The following is a 17,461-nucleotide window of genomic DNA, read 5'->3' as shown; positions in this document are numbered from 1 at the left end:
AGGTAATCTAAAGAAGTCTTGCAGGTCATTTTTCACTAGTATCTGACATTTTACAAACCAAACAATGAATCAATAATCAAAAATAATAATAACCAGATGAGTTGATAATGAAAACAATCACTACGATCATCAATCATCACAGTATATACAATTATATTACTCCTTCCTTGGCATATCTGCTCAGTAATAGAGCTGAGAGTCAACAGCACAGTTGCTACACCAGAATAGAATCAATGGGAATAGTAAAACACTTCCCAGGAACTGAGCAGTCAGGTAATGCAACTTCTATGTATCTCTTTCCATTTTCACTGTCATTAAGTGAACACTCATATTGTACTCTGTGCCCGGCTCTTCGCCGGCTGCCGCTGTCGTTTTTCCAAGAAAGTGGAAAGCTGCTTTGTTGCCATAATATGCCCTGTGTGATGCTTGGCCCACTTTCCAGCCTGCTTTCATTGTGTAAGCACACATACATAAAACATGATTTGCTGCTTCAATTTCTGACTTTTATTCAGCAGGGATTTGGTGGCAGACAACATCAGAGCCATGAAAAGCAGAGCAGAGCAGCAGCGAAATGCAGCTCTGCCTCTGATCCTCTGAGCGAGGGAGGGGAAGACAGATAGAGAGAGAGAGTTGGCCACGTTACAGAGAACAAGGTTTAATCACTGACCTCTAGACTTACAACTGAAGACAAATGGCCATGATTAATGAGGCCCATTCATCTTATAGGTTAAGAAAAAAGAAACAATAGGAACTGCATTTGGCTGCGCTGCTCTGATAGATCTATCTGGTGTATATATTAAACTCCAGTCCAGTTAGTTCGCACTTCACTTCTGATCAAGGAGCTCAGGTCAGGCTCGCTGTGGATCCACTGCTGTTCACTAGAGGGCAGCCTGTCTGAGTTTATCAGCTGTAGTGATTTCCTTTTGAATTGATCTGATATTCAGGGAAACACTGTGGTTACAACAAATACATTCAGGAAATAACTGATTTTATTAATCTATTTTTTCACCTCTATCCAGCAACGTTTTATCAAATAAAAGCATGAACTGAGACCTGAGGACAGTGGAGGAAGAAGTACAGAATTAATTTAAATTTTTTTTTGCCTATGTCACATTTTTTCTCACTGTGGACTCATTTTTCACTGTAATATGTATCCTGCAACTCAGTGGAAACAGCACAATCATGGCTAGAAGTACTGGAGGAGTCCAAACCGTCTTTTGTTTAGTAGACGGTTAAATTTCTTTGATAATTCATTTTTGCAAAAATGTAAAAAAAGGGGGATTCATATATGCAACCTTTTCTGAGTGACCACAAGTGTTACGATTATTGGAAATAATATAATAAAATGGTACAAGTGAAAGTATTTACACTGTAAACTATTAAATTTAAGTTGTACGAGCTAAAAAGTTATAAGAACTTAAAATTATTAGTCAACTTTACTTGGTAAATTTGAGGTAAGCGGTTTCCTTGATTTTTTTTGTAAGTAAAGCACTTTGTCAGATTGTACAGCGTATAGAACAATGTCAATGTTTAAAAGTATTATAAGTAAAATGTATGCAAATAATCAAAAGCAGAGTGATTGTTTTGCAGGACAGTTACATATTCTTGTATTATAGATTGTTAACACTGAAGCATCAATGTGTACGCAGCATGATACTATTGAAGCTGCACTGTTAAATCTGACGAATCTGACTTTACTTTAAAAAAAAAAGATAGAGGAAACTGATTACCTCAGAATTATAATGAGATGATTAATGAGGAGAAATAACAAAGTTCTGCCATACAAATCTGTATTTTTGGGGGGGACTTTTCTCTAGTTTTTACTTTTATTTTGAAATTTTGGATAATTTTACCTGGGTCTGGGTCTCAAACAGTTTTGTCAAATGAAATCACCTGTGAAGGGGAAATCACTCTGAGACATTTGAAATGTGACAAGAGACCCCAACTAGACACCATTTTTTGGTGTAAAGGTTCCAGAGCTGGAATGGTTGGAGACATTTAAAGGTCCAGTGTGAAGGATTTAGGGGGAATTAGAGGCAGAAATTAAATGCAATATTCATGATTATGTTTTCTGTGTAAATTCACCTAACAACTGAATTGCTGTTTTCATTACCTTAGAATGAGCCTTTCATATCGAAAGGTGTTCAGTTGGTTGCAAACTGCAACTGCACCACTAGATGTCACTAAATCCTACACACACATTAATAAAGCGTTTTTAAAACCATCAGATGCTTTTCCTGTAAAATCTTAATCTGAAAAGTAATGTAGAGGAGTAGAAGCAGCACAAAATGGAAATACTCAAAACACAAGAACTTGATGAAGTGTACTTCCACCACAGCCAGAGGAGAATGACCTCATCATGTACAGTACTCAATCCTCCCTGAAGTGAAATGGCCAATCGATACACTCCTCCTCTGACTCTCCTCTGTAATGTTCTTCTAAGATTTCACGTCTGAAGTCGTCCTTCTCGATGGACAGATTAGATGAGATGACATGAGATGAGATCGAGGGGAGGGGGATGATGGCAGCAGCAGCAGCAGCAGCAGCAGCAGCAGCAGCAGCAGCGGTGGGTCAAATCTATCTCTGTAACCAATCTTAAGAGCAGCAGCTGATGCTCAGCCACAGCCACACACTATCAACCTCTACTATGAAAAAAGGATGATCTTGCATGTTCACAGACAGCTGATGACTAATGAGGGAAACTGAGACAGAGCAGCAAAAGTAGACTACACAGAGGAAATGAAGAGAGCGGCTGGAAATTAAGAAATGAGAAAGAAAAGTCTGTAGGAGAGTACAGTGTAATGTGTTGTTTCAGCGCTACAACCACAGCCAGAGCCAGAAGCTTTGTCTTGGCTTTTGTCTGTCTCCAGCTCGATCAGCCTGTCGCTGTTGTTGTAACAATTTGTCTGTCTGGAGGACGTGAATCATCTCCTTTCATTCACACACTTTGTCTCCTCTCATTTTCCCCCCTGTCTTAAGCTTTCCTTCCTTTATTTCAAACACATTTCTATGCACAGAATCTGCCTTTCTCAGCTCAAAGGAGTGGGAACGGGGAAGCTGTCACTGGCAGGGGGTAAATGAACTGCCAGACAGGAGATCTGCACGTATTTCACAGAAATGTACTGAAGCACCTGTCAGCATCTGGCTGCACTTGAACTGTGCATTGAACTTAAACGAGGAAAATGAGACAAACAGCGTGAGAGCTGCTGCTGTCACGCTTCACGCCGGCTGCAGAAAATTGAAAGATTTTTGTCTCGATCATGTTTCATCACCCATGACTACCGCAGGGCGGTTTGTGCTGTCACAAGACTGCATGGAAACCACTTTGAGGTGCATATGTGCTTCATTTTTTGTACCCAGACGAGTGGTGAAAGAAGTTTACAGTAAAACAATGTAAAAATACTGAATTACAAGCCAAACGTCCTGCATTCAAAGTCCTACTCAGAGGTATACAAAGCAAGGGGGGGGGACTGCCTCTTTGGTGGGACAGCTTACAACACATTGACATCTGAAACAAGACAGAGACTCCAAGAATAGTGTTTATGTAAGACGTCAGAAGACAAAGGAGACAAAAACAAGCAAATGTTGTGTTCCACATCAATTGTGATTTTGTGGCGTTCAAGCTGAACGTTAAGATTGTAGCACTTGATAATATATTAACAATGTTTCCACAGTGGTTGTAACCGTGGTTACTTTTCGCCTTATGTGACATCACCTGCATAGCCTCTATTGAGCCATTCAAGTTGGTGAAAAATATTGCAATTTCTATTTTTTCCAATAACGTGCAGTCCTAACTGCCAAATAAACGTCATGCAGTAAAAGTACAATATTTCCCTCTGAAATGTAGAGGAGTAAAATGATTAAGTTGTGTAAAATGAAAAAGTGTAAATCCAACAGAAAGACTTTCCACCACTGCCACAGACATGTCCTTCTGCACCACAGCAGAGAGAAAACTCTTATTTACAAAGCTGTGATCAGTAACCAAGAACAGAGTGAAGTAAAAGAGAACAAGAGCAACTTCAGGACAGGAGAACGAGAAAAAAGAAACACTAATATTTGTCTCAAAACCATGACATGACTTTCAATTCCTGCCTCTATGTGGTGGGAGTGAAAACCTGAGAGTTAATATATATTGTTTCTCTCTATCTTTCACCCTGCGAGCTTTTGGACACCTCCACATTATGCATCTGTGTGTGTGCATGAATGTGTGTCTGTGTATGTGTGTGTCCTCTGCCACGGCCGCAGTGAGTGTGTTATTGGAGCGGGGTGAGCCGGGGGCAGAAACAGCAGAAACAAACGAGGTCCTGTGCAACCCCGGGACTGTTCCATGAATCATCCAGGAACTTCTACAGTAGCCGGCCTTCAGCTCACAGTTAATAACTTCCCATGCAACGTTTTCCCAGTGTGGGCTGATTAAAAACACAAAATCCATTTGTTTGGGTTTTTTTTGTACCATATTCCACCTTAAAAAACACAAATAAATATAAATGGATGGTTTAGAATTGACTTAACGTCCAAAATAGAGCTAGTAGAGCCAAATCTGGCATTAAAATGAAACCAACATCACCCTGAGCCAGCACTGCTATGACAGAAACACTGAACACCTCCTGCATTCAGTTAAAAAAAGAGCTGTTTCCTCTGCCTGTGACTCAGTTAGATCATGGGGATGTGTATTTGTGTGAGTATGTGTGTGATCTGCCTGCAGCAGGTACAATAAACAAGTGCACTGATGTCATCCAAGTGAGCCAGAAGGGAAGCCCACAGTTAGATGTAGTTGAGGGAACACGTTTCTCTCTCTGAAACACATGCATTCACCTGCACGTGTGCTTTTAGCTTTGTGTATGTGAGAGGCTGGGAAAAAACAGAGAGAACCCTGATATGCAAATGTGATCCAAGAACAAAAAAAGAACTTGAAGGACACAGTTAATTTATTCCCAAGATTAAGAAGTAAAATCAGGGAGAAGTTGTTGTAGGCGTGTTTCAAATTGAACACAACGCTCTCTGAAGTGCAGCATTTGCCTCAAAAGACAATCTTTTCATTCACTGAGCTGAGTGGCACACAATTTCACCCACGTTTCACAGCTTATTTATGTCAGACACTGTTTGGCTGTGAGCTCCAGCACCTCACCTTACACACACACACACACACCTTCAGATCCGTCAGCGTGTAATTCTCTTTTACTCGTACTTCAGTGGCGAAGGTCAGCGTCCTCACGTTTTCACAACACCCTCAGGGTATGAGCGGTATATGTGTGTTTGTGTGTGTGGAGCTAATGGAGACTGACATGAAGACCGACATGGATGCTGAGCTGTGCTGTGCTGGGCCAGGCGGTCTAACCCAACAGCAGGGATAAACTATAAATAGACTATCTCATCCACCCCCAACACTCCCCCCTTTTTCCTCCCCTTTCCTCTTTCCTTTTTCCTTTTGCTTTATCTGCAGGCTTTTTTTATTACGTTCGAAGCTCTTGCTCTATTTCCTCCATCCCCTTCCTAATTTCTGGCCCCTCACCCTTCATCATCTTTCCTCTTCGTGGTCTCCTCATTTTCTGTCTCCTTCTGCCTTCTGAGAAGATGGGCTACAAAACAAAGGAAGATATCCAAAACACTGGAATAACAAATAGGCCAACGCCACATCTTGTGATCTCAGAAGAGAGGGGGGAGAGTGTGGGGGGGGTGAGATGGGCTAGTTAAGGGGGGAGATGGGGGAGACAGAGTTATGTAAGCAAGGCTAATCCCCTCCCAACCCTGCATTGTAAATGAGACAGGATGACACTGGCCTCATTTTCATCGTTCATCTCTGCATCCTGCTCTGCCGCTGTCCCTCCGAACCGCTCCGTCTCCACCTTAATCTGTTTGATCTTTGACAGCAGACTGGAGCTACATTCAGAGAAACTTTGAGATCCAGCAGATGACCTATAATGTGTGGTATAATCGTAAAGACGTGTCCCTTCCTCCCGCTTTACTCTACCCTCATATCACCGGCGACATCTGATTTTCGAAAGCTCACTTACGTAACGCAAGTCAAACAGGTCAGTGAGAAAAGTACTGAAAGGAACGGGACATAATCCCGTTCAACAAACTCCGCTGACAACAACTATAAATATTCCACATCCTTTCTAGTATCACATGCCAGACATGTGTGTGCTAAAAGTCGAGCTACGGTCACGACATGTCTTCAAACTTTATGTTACTTTGGATTTGGACTCATGAGGCTTAGCTCCCTCCACATGGCGCTCACCCTGCCACCTCTAACCCGACAGTCTGACCTCTGATAAACCCAGACACCCTAATCTGTAGAAGCATGCTTTACTCCAAAAAGGGTCAACAAGGCCAGAATGAAAAAATAAGATCTTACATCACATGTTGATGGTTTCAGTTTAAAATGACCAGCATACTAACATGCTAAACTAAGGTCATGAACATAATAAGCATTAAACCTGCTTGACATCAGCATGATTGTTAGCATTTAGCTCAAAGCACCATTGTGCAAAGTGCAAAGTCACAGTCCGCTAGCATGACTGCACAGTCAGGCTTGTGCACCCGCTTCAGCCGGGGTTTTCACATAAATTTGAGATCTCAGGGCTTCCAGATACTTGGATTACGCCGGATGAGCTGTATGCAGCCATTTCAAGTCCCATCTACTTCAGTTGTTTAGGAAAATGCCGCAACGCTGTTTTGCTGTGAACCTCCAGAAATGTTTCACTGACTACGAAACTTCACCTGACTTTTCATCGGCATGAGAGTGAGTAGCTGATGACTGAATTTTCATTTTTGGGTGAACTTTTCCTTTAACAATGGGCTAAAAAGCAGTGTTTTGCTGCCATCTCTGGTTTATTTACCCTAAATGTGCACCCAGTCATCACTGATGGGTGCACTGACAAGTGGTGTAGTACAACAGAAGATGTTGTGTTCTTCCTAAAAATCCAACAATGATGACATGCACAAACATTTTTTTAAAGGAATCCCTTTAATATGGTAATATAAGTAAAGGTATGTACAGTAGAGGATATTTACAGACTTCTCTATGCAGGAATGACACTAAGTTAAACACATCTTTGGCATTCCAGCTCTGCAATTTCCTCACCTTCCCTATAATGTTGTCATCAGTCTGTTCTATTACCTTCATTTATGGGCTGTGATGACTTTTATCTACTTTATAGTCAGCGATCAATCTTTCAGTTAAAATATAACATTGATTAATGGTTACTGGACTTTAATTTCCCAAAAGGTAGAGAGTCAAACACTTGTAGAGGATTCACAACCTGGCAACACTTTTTTAATATATCAGAATGGATTATTAGTGAACTGTAGAGCATTATTAAATAGTTCATTAACCCCCCTCCACCTCTAAAATCCTCCTGCTCAGACAGGACGCTCCGCTAAACTTTGACCTACTTCTGTCTGCCCTCTGTCTGGGCCGAGGAGGTGGGGGGATGCCAAGACCCCAACATAGTGTGCTCACGCTGATCCAGCCTGTTAATAATAATATGAATATCAAAGGCTTATTTGGACAATGCATCTTTTGAATGTCAAACCGCAGAGGGATGCTGAGGGAGGCTTGAGGACGCGTGCATGTAAAAGAATCACACTGGACTCATTGTGTAGCACATTTAAAATTCAGCTGCACACACACAAACACACACACACACACACACACACTGTATATCTCATGCTGAGGACTTGATTTCACTTTTCTGCTGATGAGCCACAAGACAAACCCCGTCCTTCATCTTTTTATCCGCGCTGTGTCTCTCATTTCCAAGAAATCTCACTCAGCAGATGGACACAATCCTCCATAACCAATTCTCTGCAGGATAATGCGGAGCAGACAAAGACGCGACGACACAAAGGCACAGAGCACCTACAAGATTCGGCTCCGTCAGTCTGAGCCCTGCTGAAACCGAGCTGAAACCAGTGACACTTCATAAACTGCAACTATGTTTAAAATCTGCCAAATGTTTCATAAGCAGAAGGACGGCTTCCAGGCCAGCTGAGTCCTGGCGATCCACGTGCGAAGGGTCCGCTGAGGGATGAGGGCTGGCTCGGACCAGAGGGTGGTGGGAGTTATGTTACCAAGACCACGGCTGGGACGCCATCCCAGTGGTTCCCGGAAGAATTCTGGGAACATCAGGGCCCAACATGTGAGTATGAGAAAGAAAGAAATGGAGGCATGAGGGGGAAACATCTGTCAGCAATTACAAAGGAGGATCAATCCCATAGTTTCAGTACGGTATGCTGAGAAACGCTGGGGTCATGATGTAAACAGTACCTCATGGTCAAAACTTCTCAGCACCCCCACCCTCGTCTTCCTCTCATCCTGGCTTCAACGAGACAAGCCGAGCACAGTTAACCCAAGCCAGTCAGCTGATGCGGAAAGGGGGAGGGGAACCGTGTGGTACGCATTCTGCCAAAGGGTCATCTGGCAGACGCATCCCCCGAGCTGGCTTCACTCCGCCAAACAAAACGCACACACACACACACTCAGGGGAAGTAGCTGGCCAAGAGGGTGGAGGAAATCTAATCTATAAATCAGACACATGTCCAAACAACTGGGTGTCAACAGATCTTTGCTTATGTTATTAGCTCAGAGGTGCCCCGCTGCAACATGCTGCGCTGATTTGATTCTGCTGATGTAGTTGTTTTAGACAGGGCTGAGTCAAAAAATGTGGAGTCTTCATGAAGGCAAATCATATCTGAGATAAAAAAGATCCGGAGGAAACTAAAGCCAAACCAAACCAGCAGGGGCTGATGAGCTTTTAAACCAGATCAATAATTCATGTTTTGCTTCCCTTGCTGGCACAAATCAGGTTTCCAATACAGGCAAATCAACAAACAGCTTAATCAATGGTGTCCTCACTTGTAAGGACTCAGGGTGGAGTAAAAAGCTCCGCTCCGAAAGAAGATTTCTACTCTGTTTTCAAGCTAGAAGAAGAAAAGAGACAATACCGCCATCAATAAAAGCATCTAATTGTTGCAGCTGCAGGTCGTCTCCAGCCAGCCTCCTCCCGACCCCCTAAAACCGTTCATCTGCTCCCTGGCAATGAGCCCCAATTCTGGACCTAATACTTGTGTCATCCATCAATCTTGTGTTTGTGTGTATCTGTGTGTGCGTGTGTGGTCTGCTGTTTCAGCACTGGCCATTTCGGCCCTCATACATCAGCCTCCTGACAGCAGTGAAGTGACGCTCTGTGACATATGAGGCCACTTTACCTTCTCTACGACTGGAGAAAGAGAGAAAGGCAGGGCTGAGCTCCAAGGGGTGAAAACTGTTTCCATGTGTAGTGATGGTGCTCATTCGGGACAACTCCTGCAGTTTTGCACCACTAAGGTTGATATCTACTTTTTGTAACCAGTGGTGGAAAAAGTATTCAGATCCTCCAGTAAAAAAATATGTGAGTTTTATCATCAAAATGCACTTAAAGTATGAAAAGTAAAGGTGCTCCTTGTCCAGTAAAATGATCCGTCACTGTTTTCCCATTGTATCTGATGTTTATGGATTAACATCACCGCTACAAAAATTTGTATGTTGCATTTTACTTCTGAAGATGTTTAAGGTTGAGCTTATTTTACTTTACTTTATGTACATTTGGCTAGTTTAATCTACAGTAATGCATCATAGTCTACAAGACTATCATAGGTTTCTAGCACTGCTGCCCTTTTGAGAACCACGTATCTCTAAAAAGCCAACTTTTCATGTGAAAAACAGCCTGTTTCCAACTTCTTGACAATGTACTTTCAAAATAATCCAAGAAGGTTTACAGTAGTTTATTTAGCTTGAAGGTGCAATATGTGAGAACGTCAGTTGAAAACATTCTAAATATTACCAGAAACAGTTCTCACATTATGATGTATATATACGATATGTATGTGTGTTGCAGAGACATCTACTGAAGTTAGCATGCTAACCAGCTAGCCCTGTCCCATTCCAGTCCAAACCTCCTGCGCTAGTGGTGTCAACACCAACACTTCCCTCGTTTTCCAAATTCCCAGTCCGGACCGCTAGCTGCACGGCGAACTGTACTCTGAAAAGTAACAAGTAACTAAATCTGTCAGATAAATGTAGGAGGGTAGAAAGTACAATATTTCCCTCTGACATGTAGTGGAGTACAAGTATAATGTAGCAAACAGTGGAAGCACTCAAGTACAGTACAAGTACCTCAAACATGTGCTTACAGTCCACCAGTGATTGTAACATAGTGAGGACTTCAAACTGCAATTTCAGTGAGTAATAGAAGTTTCTCTACAGTGTCTTCAGGGCGCATTGAACAAATACACGAGTGTTGGGCAAACACAGTTTGATTGGCCTACTAATGGACGTTTGGAGCAGTTGGCAGACTTCAGCACTCCTGGTTCTAATGTGATCTGTGCCAGAGCTCTGCCCACTAATGTCCATTATACACAGACTTACTCCACTCTGCATTGATTCTGTCTCTTCTTACAGACTGTAAGGGCTTTCAGAGCCCATCTCAGCCTGCCATCTCAGCTATCAGATTCCAGCAGCAATTTAATTGACCTGCAATCTACTGACGCAAAGAAAACACATTTTGAGTCGTGTTGAGGGTTCTGCACGGGCATGATAATAGATGAGCAGAGGGCAAGTTCATGGGGCATTTTACAGCGGCTTTTGGGTGTTTTTAATTCTGTAAGAGTCAAAGGGGGTAATAACAGGTTGAGGCTGAGGACGGCTTGATGATGACAGGCCCACGTCAGAGGTGGTCCACCCAAGTCTGTGCCACACCTTGGGGCTGATGAATAGGCAGAGCAGACGTTTTAGTGGGCTCCCATAGCTCCATGACCGGATAGGTAGGCTAAGCCATGCTAGTGGCTCTGCTTGAGTGCTATTTGAGCTAAAGACCGACTGAATTTTCATTTCTGGGTGAACCTCATTTAAAAAGTTATTACAATTTATCCTGAGGGGTATTTAAAATCTGCACAATGACAAACCATCCAACAGCTGTGGAGATATTACACTCAAAACCAAAAATATCATCCTCTTGATGGCACTAAAGGAATCACCAACGTTATTAGGATTCATGCTCTTGGCACAATGAATATCTGTACAACACTTATTTCAGCCTGGACAAAAATGTTGGACCAACATCCATAGAGCCACGCTGCAGCCTCGCTAAAAAGTGATGCAGCCTCCTTCTCATATTTGAAATCATTGCAGAAAGACATATCGTTTCCCCCTGCAAACCTGAGCTGACCTCTTGTAGCTGGATGGATAATTGATGTCAGGAGAACTTCATACTTCATTTTAAACACAACTCTCCAAAGGAAAAAAACCTTCCTCTGTACACAACTCCTTCCTTCTTTCCTTTTTCTATTCAAGGCTGATGTGATTGTGTTCGAGTCGATTGCTCTGCACGGACCCCGTCATTATCATCAGCACACAAGTGATGGCCTCCACTACAGTCACTCACCTAATCAAATGTTTTTCTATTAGTAATTGGACGGTCTGCATAATTTTAGAGTCTGAATAACTTGGACCTAAAACGTCAGAGTGTAAACACTTAGTTCATTCATTTTGAGTGATTTGAGAGATTAACAAAGAGCCCAGTGAACCCGAAATAGCTCATCTGGCCTTCATTTCTTGCATAAAGGGTTTGAAATGCAAAAAAATGCAACAAAAAATAAAATCCTCATTTTATCTCTTTTAAGGCTGCGTTCATGTTTGCAATAGTTTCAAACAGCAGATTAATTCAATAGAAAGGGATCGCAGAAGAGGATGGGATGTTCTGCTGCACGGTTTGTGTTTCCACGTGATCACAGGAAACATTCACCATATTTCTCTTGTTGTCCCCACAGACTGATTTCCATTACTGTAACAATTCACTAATTTTACTGGCTCAATAATTTAAAAAGTCATTAAAATCCAATTAAACTTAACTCTGAAACAACCTTTAATATTTAATGAAGAAATGAAATTATGTTATTGATTTGCAGCAATTGGGCCTCTTTAAAGCTTTTAAAATCTATATTTTCATTGTCAGATCAAAGAAATGCAGCCCTCGTTCATTGACCCATCGAGGAAAGAAAGACAGTGGAACCAACAACTGTTACAATGCCAAAAAGTGAAATCACATTTCTGACTAAATGTTGATGATGTTTTCAGGCTGTTTCATAACAGGCTGTTATTCAAGTCTGAGTAAAACAATCTCATATTGAAAATGTAATTAAAAAACGATCATGTGGCTTCATAAATAACTTCCTCTGATATCGGAAACTTGTAATGCAATGAGATGAATGTCTCTGCATGAAGCCTGGGTAAGTTTTTCAACATACAGTAAAGTGTCTATAAAAAGTTCAATGTATAATATCGGCCTACTGCACTCTAAAACTATAAATGCTGGAGATGTTTTATCACTATGGAAATAACCAATAGCAGCCGACATAAGAAGAACCATCTCCTTTTCCTCCACTCTGTCGATGTTTTCTACAAGAGGAAGGAACATGTTTGTGGCCACAGTGAAAAATCTCTGGAATGCAAGATGATTAAATCCATCCGAAGATGAACCACATGTGTCTTCACACTTTTAGAACATTTTTTTTCCTGTAAGATGCTGTTTATTAGAAACTCGCCTATAGCTCGATTATTTAAAGCAACATTACGTAGAAATTGGCATTTTGTGTGATTCCCCCACAGTTTCTGAGTGCAGCACCACTGTTGTAAATACAAACCCCAGGTCTGTAACACTTTGTCAGACGTAATGTAGGTACGTCATAACGATGTTGTGTGTTGAAAACTTGTATATTGCAGTAAACATGTATGTAACGCTGTGATCCTACCCTCTCACTGAAGTTACATAGTGCAGAGACAAGTGATAGGTGGGCAGAGTGGCTGAGACAGACAACACACTGTATCATCAACATGATTTTTAGGCTGTTATTTTAGGTTTAAAAGTTACATCATGTTGCTCAATCTATGACTTTGAAAATGATACTGCACGAAAAGGCAAGAAAAGCCATTAGTGATGGTGTTTCTACACTATCAGTCCAGAACGAGCCTTTAAAAGCAGCAGAAGAAAGGTCACTGCAAACCCAGGCAGCTACTAATTACAGTTCCCCATAGAGGGGTAGTCTTTGTATTTGTGTGTGTGATGGTGTGTGATGGTGTGCGTGTGTGTGTGTGTGTTTGTGTGTAAGTGTGTGCTGTGTGTGTGAGTCTGACTGACAGCTTGTCTCTCCCCTGCTGTGCTCTTGCTCTTGTCCTGCCTTAATGGGCTGACAGCGAGAAAAACTGTGACGGAAACCTCAATGACGCGCCCGCTGTTCGACACATCACAGCTGAGCGGAATCTGAAGCAAAACTGGATCTCAGAAACCAACATTTCTCCCACGAACTACTTCTAGAAAAAAAAAAAACCTGCACACGGTGACACTGAGCTACAGCATCAGACATCAAACAGACTTTCTTGTCTAACATGGAATGGGTTTAACAGAGGGAGGTGAAAGACAGAACTAAGAAAACACATCTGTTGAATGTCTTTGAGTACACAAGGCTCCTATGACAGGAGGCACGAAAGAGTCCCAAAACCACGGAAATCAGTTAGCATTTCAAGTCAGGTCAGTGTTTGTTTTGAATGGGCTTTCAGTTAAATGGCTGAAATAAGGTTGTGGTTATATTTGAACATTTTGTTCTACGACATAACATACGTCAGTAAATACCCCACGTTTGATTTATAAAGCGTTTACATGTCTTAACACAGGTGGTTACAAACAAGTAGGGATGAATCAATATATCAATCGGGATCGATATGTCGATTCAATGATCAACGATCCAATAGCATCGATGCAAAGTGAAAACATCGATTCATATCGCCACAATCGTTAAGATACGCCTTTATTTTGAAATTCCCATGGCACGTCTTTGTCAATGTTTCCATCCATTGTGTAACTCCTTTCTAAACATAATCTTTTAATAAAAAGAGAATAGATTGTTTTCCATTTAAATGTCTGGAACCATTGACAAAATAGTATATTTCCACTGAAGTTTGGTAATAAAAATGTCAAATCATATTTTAATTGCTTTTTGTGAGTTGATATAAATGTAACTGATTGTGTTGAATGGACAGATGATATCGTCTCATATCGATCGCAGGCCCCTGTATCGTATCAAATAGAAATCGTACCTTGGCAGACTTTATGATATTGGCAAATATCGTATACAAAAAATCAATATAATATCGTATTGTGATGACACTTGCGATTTACACTCCAACTAACACGTGGCTAAATGAGAAACTTTAAATCTTGTCTCATAGTCAAGTCTGTATGAGTATGACGTATCATAAAGTGTAAGAGTATCATAAACTCGTGTTTGCCTAGAGCTTATTTTCTGCAATAATTCAAAATCTGATCATTAAATGTGCACTATGTAGTTTTGTGGAAGAAATTTTAAAGATCTTCATTGACTGATTTTCTTTATGCCTTAACAAACTATATGAACAAACTCTCTTTGTTTTCATGACTGGATAAATTGAATAAACAACCTAACTTTCAAGGACAACACAATTTCACGCTGTTTTACTTGTTTATATTTGGCGGACCCTGCCACCTTTCTAACTTCAGTGTTCTGGGGACCTTATTTTCCTCCGAGAACAGCTTGTTTATTCATCGTACATCGCGCCCCTTTAAGCTCAGTGAGGTTTCACTTCTCGTCTCGCTCAGTATATGTTTTACCAAAACTAACACGATCATCACCTCTGCAAAGAAAAAGTGTTAAAAGAGGTGAAATCCATAACAAGTGTGGCCATATTAATAACTACTGTTGTGTGAACAGAGAGTTAGTCAGTTCTGTGAGCTTGCTAATATACGGGACCGGTTCTACGAGGTTTCAGTTATGGGTTTTGGGGAGTGTTAAATAAGACGATGCCACAACTGTTGGGTGTGTAGTCTTTTTAATGAGGTACTTTCACCGTCTTATACTGTAACTTGATTAGTTTAAAGACAAACTGTGACAAACATCATCTGTGAACTCAAGGTTCCATGGTGGGCCTTTGACTCTATCAAGTTATAAGGTAAAAAACACTTCCTGGTTTGACTCAAACGTACCTTCAGTGGTGTTTAATAAGAGCAGCATGAGGTGGAGATTGTGTTGTGTAAGGCTTTTGGGTTCTATGTTACATCATGATGGATGACACTGAATTAAATATGCCCGACATGCTACTTGCATGCTTTTAATCACATCCAGCGCTCAACGTCATCATCGCTGTGGTGAAATGAAATGGCAGCCCATCATCATTCCAATCCCAGATGGCTCCAGAGTCATTTTGCTAATTGAGCATCACAGGTGTGGATCAGACTGTTCTCTCTCTATATCAGTTTAATGTGGGAAATACTGTACGCTGCTCCATGTGGGATTTTCCTTTAATTTGTTATGTAAGAGTGCTCCCGAGTGCACAGATGTGCCACTGTGTGTGCACTTTTATGTGCTATTTTCATCCGAGATTATCTAATGAGCAAATTAAGCTGCACAGGCTAAACAGAAGATGTGTCTTTAATGTTTCAGCGTCTTTGGAGCAAGTGCTGGCAGATGTGCATCAGCTGTGATTTTGCCTCTGGCTGTGTTCTAGTTTCCACTCACACATATTTGTCAGCTCGTTGTAGACATGAATGGAGATGACGGGAGGTCGGTTTATTCGACAGAGGAAGCCAAACGCTGGAAAAAAAATGCAGAGAGGGAGCACAAAGAAGACAACAAAAGAAGTGTTTTAAAGCACATTGACCGTGACTTTTGTCGTCGCCTCCCCTCAGGGCTCCTCGTCCTGTGAAGTAGCCATGTGATAAAAATGATCTCTCAGCATCACCCTCCTCCTTCTACCTGCCCTCTGTCCGCCTCCTTAACTGCTCCAATCCTGAACGCCCGACAGCTTGGTTATCACCTCCCACCGCCACCACCAAATCCCCCTCTACCCTGTCTTCCTCCCTCCTCCTCCTCCCCCCTGCCTGTGCTGTGCTGTGGTGACAGGACAGGATGATATAGGGGTCTCCCAGCGAGGTGGCGTGATGCCTGAACACTAAGTTAGCATCTGTGCAGCACAGGAGGGAGCATGTGTGTGCAGAGCATGTAAGACTCCACGTTCTGCTCTGTCTTGATGTTTGCAGTCAGCTTGAAGTGTCATAGCTGAGACAACATGACATCCAACCCATCAATCAGCTGCATGAGAAGGAGATGCTGCTGCTCCTTCCTTCAGCATTAATATATCTGCTCCTGTGGGGATTATTTATGGTCTAATAAGACCCTGGGCGTTTCCAGTTCAACTACTAACTAATCCATATATTAAAGTAGGCCCTGGGAGCATAAAACAAATGGCCGATAAGGTCTCTCCTTCTTTGTGTGACCTTTGCTTTCCATCACATTTCCTTCAACCTCTCTGCCACTGATATCCAGAGAGAGAACTGCCAAAACAAGAAAAGTGGTGTGCAAGAGTGTCTGTGTGTGTGTGTGTGTGTGTGTGTGCGTGCAAGAGTGTGTGTGTGCCAGTTGCAAGGCACAGCCGAACCTCCGTTCACCAAAAACAGCTGGATGGAGATAACAGAGCAATGCTTATTCTCTAGTTTTTCCCTCTCTCTACACACACACACACACACACACACACACACACACACACACACATTTCTTAAAGGAAAATAGCTGAATTCAGTGCAAGAAACTGGTGGGAAAGTCACTGCATTCATCCGGATCAACTACAGATTAAGCCCAAGTACTTTAATCACTCACAAGTCAAACTATCAATAACCAATTAATCATGTAGACTGATCCACGCACACTCCAACACAGCACCATCAGACCCCATTTTTGGCATTAATGGCTATAAACCACGCATGTTTATGGGTAATTTTGCACAAATTAGCAATCAAATCAATAATAAGTTCCACTCATTCTTCACCAGCTGTGTAAAAACAATATAAGAGAGATTGTCTAACTTTACCAAAGCCTCCTGTTGAGGAAAACAGCACAAATATTCCCCACTGAATCACTGTTGCACGGCGCGTCACTCACCTTTAACAAGATGTTCTGTACAAGCAGCCCGCACACCAGTATGTCCAGCAGCACTCAATGTATCCGTGATGAAGGCAACAACTTTTTTTCAAAACAAAAACCAGCCAAAACAAAGAAACCTCCTCCTCCTCTTCCTCGTCTTCTTCTCTCTCTGTAGTTACGGTCCGCTCCGTCTTCCAGACCCGTCCAGGTCCACACACAGCAGCTCGGTGTGGAGATCCGCTGCTGCTCCGCCGTTGCTGCCCGGGCTCGGTGTGTTTGGTACTGGCACCGGCAGAGCCCGGTCTGCTGCTCTGCGGGGCGGGCTGACTCTCTGCTCCAGGTTGAGGACCGGGGAAGATAGGGCAGCAGGGGTCCACAAGGGGGGGCTGCGACAAGCGATGACAAAACATCTCCAGCAGATATTTATGTGCTTGTAATGAAGTAAAGTTACTCGTTACATCTTTCGCTCTTA

At 42.1% G+C, this 17,461-nt stretch overlaps 1 protein-coding gene across 1 annotated transcript in view; it reads right to left on the bottom strand.

Annotated features, from left to right (window-relative positions):
* The window catches only part of lzts2a (leucine zipper, putative tumor suppressor 2a), a 50,364-nt gene extending 33,154 nt beyond the window's left edge, over positions 1 to 17,210 (bottom strand). Inside the window, exon 1 of the mRNA XM_073482521.1 lies at positions 17,008 to 17,210. The gene's annotated coding sequence lies outside the window, so the exon portion shown is untranslated. The remainder of the gene's footprint in view (positions 1 to 17,007) is intronic.
* Positions 17,211 to 17,461: the final 251 nt, after the last annotated feature.

The sequence above is a fragment of the Pagrus major genome, chromosome 15, assembly GCF_040436345.1.
Source record: "Pagrus major chromosome 15, Pma_NU_1.0".
NCBI lineage: Eukaryota > Metazoa > Chordata > Actinopteri > Spariformes > Sparidae > Pagrus > Pagrus major.
This window is presented reverse-complemented; position numbering and strand designations above follow the sequence as displayed.